At 43.3% G+C, this 5,665-nt stretch overlaps 1 long non-coding RNA gene across 1 annotated transcript; it reads left to right on the top strand.

Moving 5' to 3' along the window:
• Window positions 1–460: 460 nt before the first annotated feature.
• LOC142008984 (uncharacterized) lies at window positions 461–4,877 on the top strand. The gene is made up of 3 exons (XR_012644292.1): window positions 461–475; window positions 2,830–2,888; window positions 4,752–4,877. It is a non-coding gene; the product is annotated as an uncharacterized LOC142008984 (long non-coding RNA).
• The last annotated feature ends 788 nt before the right edge of the window (window positions 4,878–5,665 follow it).

The raw sequence follows: 5,665 nt of genomic DNA, 5'->3' as shown, positions 1-5,665 counted from the left end.
ACCGCGCTGGGTTGCGGGGTAAAATCCAGTGAGGCACTTTGTTAACATCTCCAGGGGTGTGGCTAAGTGCCTCGAGGGCATAAAAAATCAATAAAATTTAAATTCTGTGTTGTGCCTCAGTTTCCCCTAGGGCACGCAAATTGTCCACTGTGCTTCACAGCACTGCCCTCCGCGATACTAGCATCTTCAGATTTTTCAAAAACTGTCTTTCTTACAACAGATGATATGCAAGTCAACGCAGGGCGTGCGCTTTCTGTCCATGCCCTAACAATATGCAAAATTGATCACTTAAGTTAATCAGAGCACTGAATTTTTATTTTTCAAATGTGAGTCCCTGCACACCACCTAAAGAGACAAGATGTCATTTACAAACATCATGCTTTCCAAAACCATCTTCAACATCATAGCTTCAAGCACAAAGAACGTATAATACACCAGTTGGAAGGATAGGCAGTGTGAAAAGCCAGAACAGAAGGTGAGTTTGGGAGGGGAAGAAAATGACAAAACCAATCATGCTGTATTATCCTATCATGAAGCAATTACTGCTAAAGCTGATGGTACTGAATTGAAGAAAACAGAGCCTTGGAAAAAAACAATAGATCGTACCAAAGTCTAGGCCATGATTGTAGTCTGTTGCCTAATACAACATGATACAATTTAGATCCTTAGAGATGGAATTGCTCCTTAGTATTTAAGAGATTTCATGAGACTGCTGTTTCAGCAAAGACTCCAGTGGCCACAAGACAAATATTCTTCCCGACAGCCACATAATTACATAATGATAAGAAAATCTGCAGTATGGACCATGGTGACTTTAATGAAAAATAAATATTTGATGCAATTTTCATACTAACTTAGAAAAATGGGCCCCGAATGATGATGAACATGCCATTAACACAATAATCCAATCTGCGATTGTGTCTATAGCAAAAGAGTACCCCGAGTAGCAGTTGTGCATATACTGGAGCTGTATTTAGACTTTCATTGACTTTCTGCCTCTCTCCTCATCTCTTAGATTACATTTCTTGTTCTCCCTTCCATAGCTCCACTCTACCTCAGCTCATCTCTCATTTCTCCCTATTCCAATTCCTGGTAGCTGCTGTCAGCTCACTCCCCTCTGTACCAATGTTCTACTTTTCTTGCCTTTGTCCCTTCTTGCCATCTCCCAGTGTTCTATGCTTGGAATCAGCAAGGCCGACAGTCTGACCAAGTCCCTGGGGAAGGCAGGGGAGGAGCTTGTTCCATACCCCTGGGAGGGCAGGGCCTTGGCTGGAAGAGATGGGGCTAGGTCAGCCATCCCTCAGCACCACCCCGACTACAGCACAACTCTTCTCCCACCCCCAGCCCTCAGTGACACCAGGAGCACACCACACTGGCTGGGTCTACACATGCCCCTTCCTTTCGAAAGGGGAATGCTAATGAGTGGGTTCGAAAGATGCTAATGAGGCACTACAATGAATATGCAGCGCCTCATCAGCATAATGGCAGCCACGCTGATTCGAAAGTGCAGCTTTTTGAATTGTGCGTCGCCCATGGAGATGGGACCTTACAAAAGGACCCCCCCCAGTTTTTGAAAGTCCTTCTTCCTATCTGGTGATTGGAAGAAGGGCTTTCAAAAACTGAGGGGGTCCTTTTGGAAGGTCCCATCTCCATGGGCGGCATGCAATTTGAAAAGCTGCACTTTCGAATCAGCGTGGCTGCCATTATGCTGATGAGGCGCTGCATGTTCTTTGCAGCGCCTCATTAGCATCTTTCAAACCTGTTCATTAACATGCCCCTTTCAAAAGGAAGGGGCACGTGTAGACCCAGCCACTGTGTTGCCATACCAGTGGCTGTAACCAAGAGCTACAGGCCCTTCCGTATCACTGGGCGCCAGAGAAATTGCACCCTTTGCCCCCACACTCACCCCCCCTTAGAAGGCCTGTTTGGAACACCTCCTTTTTCCTCTGTGCCAGCCAACATCTTTCCTTTCTTATGCTTCTCCCCACAACCCACTTCTTTTGCTTAGCTTTCTCCTACTGATCTCCACTTGATACAGATTCACACAAGTACACCTGTTGTTCTCAGTCTGACCATATGATCTTAAGGGAGGGATGGTGAGACAAAACACTACTACGAGACAACCAGAATTGAACAATTGTCCTGATCTTACCCCCTCTCACTCTCTGGTGCTATGTTATATCTAATTTACATTGACAAGATTTCGATTGAAGTTTTCAATGGCATAAATAGAACTTAGGTGCCCAATTCCTATTGACTTTCTGTGTGGAGTTGGGGGCTTAATTGTCCTTTGAAAATCATGGCACAAACTGCCTGAGACTGGAAATTTTCTTACTGTATTTCTTTAAGAAGCTCATACATATTTATCAGAGACGTAGCCGTGTTAGTCTGTATCTTCAAGAACAACAAGAAGTCCCGTGGCACCTTATAGACTAACAGATATTTTGGAGCATAAGCATTCGTGGGCAAAGACCTACTTCATGAGAGGCATGAGTTGGGGGGTGGGTTCCAGAGGGGTATTTAAAGAGTGGGGTCCCAGTAAAAGGACGGGCCAGAGCTGACAAGGTCTAGTCAACAGGGTGGAAATGGCCCATTATCAGTAGTATGTATCAAAAGAGGAAAAAACAAGTCAGCTCACACAGGGGATGTGGGCCCATTGTCAGAGTCTAATGGGGAGATATTAACACCCAGAGCAGTGAAGCTGCTTTTGTAAGGGGCCAGCCACTCCCAGTCTCTGTTTAATCCTTGGTTGATGGAGTCAAATTTGCAAAACAATTGCAGCTCAGAGATTTCTCTCTCCATCTGATTTTTGAAAGTTCTTTGTTTTAGGACTGCCACCCTTAAATCTGCTACTGAGTGTCCAAGGAGATTGAAGTGCTCTCCCACAGGTTTCTGTACTTTACCATTCCTGATGTCTCATTTATGTCCATTTATTCTTTTACATACAGACTGTCCAGTTTGGCCAACGTAAATTGTAGTGGGGCATTGCTGGCACATGACGGCATATATTATATTAGTAGATGTGCAGGTAAAGGAGCCCCTGATGGTATGGTTGATGTTAGGTCCTGTGATGACATCACTGATGTAGATAGGTGAGCAGAGTTGGCAGCAAGGTTTGTTGCAGGGATTGGTTCCAGGTTTAGAGTACCTCTGTTGTGATATACAGTTGCTGCTGAGAATTTGTTTAAGTTGGCAGGCTGTCTGTAGATGAGGACAGGCCTGCCTCCCAAGGTCTGTGAGAGCGAAGGATCATTGTCCAGGATGGGTTGCAGATCACTGATGATGCATTCGAGAGGCTTTAGAGAGGGACTGTATGTGATGGCCAGTGGTGTTCTCTTGTTTCCCTTGCGAGGCCTGTCTTGTAGCAGGTGGCTTCTGGGTACCTGTCTGGCCCTTTTGATACATACTACTGATAATGGACCATTTCCACCTTGCTGAATAGACCTTGTCAGCTCTGGCCCTCCCTTTTACTGGGACCCCACTCTTTAAATACCCCTCTGGAACTCCCCCCACCCTCCAATTCATGCATCTGATAAAGCTGGTCTTTGCCCACGAAAGCTTATGCTCCAAAATATCTGTTAGTCTATAAGGTGCCACAGGACTTCTTCTTATACATATCTATGATGCTTGGCAAGGACTAGATAGGAGCCTGATGTATTTACATTTCTCAATTTCGCCCATTTGTAAAAGCCCCATATAAATTTTGTATGGTACAAAATGTAACAATTACATTAAAAGCATTTTAGCAAATTGTTCTGCTTTTACAGTATATGTAGCCGTTCAGCCATGGTTACTGTAGGAATAGAACCAGAGAAATGTTAGAGCAGAAGGGAGCTCGCGAGATCATTAAGTCCTGTCCCCTACAGAGAGGCAGTTCGAAGTATTACCTAGACCACCACAGCTGGGTGTTTCTCTAACCTTTCTTTAAAAACCTTCAATGACAGAGAGTTCATAACCTCCAAAGGTAGACAGTATTTAACTATCCTTAAAGCTAGGAAGTTTTTTTCTCATGTCTAACCTAAATATCTCTTGCTGAAATGAAAGCCCATTCTTTTTGTCCTGTCCTAAATGGTTGAGGAATACAATTTATCACCCTACACTTTATAACAATCTTGTACATACATGAAGACTTCAAAGTTAAGTGACAGTACTGTCCTCAGTTACACACGTGTAACCCGCTCAGCTAGAATTACACCTTTATAAGTGAGGGAAGAACTGTCCCCTAAATGAACTCTACCTATGATTTGTTACAAATGAGTATATAATTAAGAATGCCACGCTTCTGAATGAAGAGTCATGTTCTGCCCCAGTATGCCAAATATACTTAATAACAGAATTCTCTTGGATGCATCAAGTACAATGGAAGCATCAGCTCAGCATTCTCACAAGGCATTACCACCCCCCCAGAAAATACGGAGCTATTAATCACAGGCAGCAGTCATTTTACAGGTCAGTTCTGGTTTGCTGTGCTGAAAACTGTGCAAGGGCTAATAACATTTTGAATGGTGTTCTTGCTACCACAACACCTTTAATTTTTAAATGATAAAAGACATTTGGATATCATGGTTTTTATGCAATTTTCACTGACACACTTTGAAGTATACATTTCAAAGCTTTGAATAGCCCATTCAATAAAAGATATAACAGCTTCCCTTAGCCATTGCAGCAAGAGAGTGTGATCAGAGGTAAATAAATATTCTGTTAACTGACATTTAACACGGCAGTACTAAACTATGGTATCTTTCCTCTAGGGCTGTGTCTACATGGACCTGTAGTGCTGGCAGCTTCACGGAAATGAGCAGTCTTGGAATTGCAAATGGCTGCTCACTAGCATTATGACACAGCTAATTAGAAAGATCTCCCTGTTGGCAGAGGCTGCTGCTGGCAAGGAAACAGGCTGTGCAGACGTGTCTCTGCCGGCAAAAACCCACTCTCTCGACAGCCCCTTATGCCTGAGAAAATTGTGTCCTTTCTGGACAGAGCCATTCAAAACGTAACCGGTAAGGTCATTTTACTTCCCCAAACCACAACACAGACCGTTCTTTGAGAACTCAGTTCTGCAACATGCTGAGAACTGAGTCTGATGCAATTAACTATTTAAACATGTTTTTTTTTAAAAAATCAAGCTTGTGTTTAAATATCGTGCTGGATGAAGCCAAAGTGATCAGCAATATGCAGGACCAAGACTAGAATGCCTACACGGGTGCCCTCCGCTTTTCCTATTACATGAACTTCAAGCTTCTTCTCCTAACCTTCAAGTCCCTTCAGTGTTCTGTCCTAAACTACCAACCCACCCTTATCTAATTATACTGTCCGCTTCTGCTCGGCATACCTGCCATCTGCTCCTATGACTGTTTTCATTACGTCTATCACGCTGCCTCTCATACCAGAAGCACCCCTTCTGAACAGATCCTTATGTTGCTTCAGGAGCCCAAATCCTAGTTTTACACTCTGACTTGGTAAATGTGTATTTATGAGTATACTGAATTATAAGATCCTGTTAACTGTTTAATCACAGATTGGTTCAGGCTCCAGAAGACAGTTGTAAACTGGTCATAAGCTGCCTCACAGAAATGCAATATTTTGACTTCCCTGTTAATACCATTCCAATTTACATTTATTTACATTTATCAGAGTTAGAAAGTGAAAGGCCGGTAAATTAGCT

This window comes from Carettochelys insculpta, chromosome 2, assembly GCF_033958435.1.
Source record: "Carettochelys insculpta isolate YL-2023 chromosome 2, ASM3395843v1, whole genome shotgun sequence".
NCBI classification, from domain to species: domain Eukaryota; kingdom Metazoa; phylum Chordata; order Testudines; family Carettochelyidae; genus Carettochelys; species Carettochelys insculpta.
Note: the sequence above shows the minus strand (reverse complement) of the source record. Positions and strands in the feature narration are given on the sequence as shown.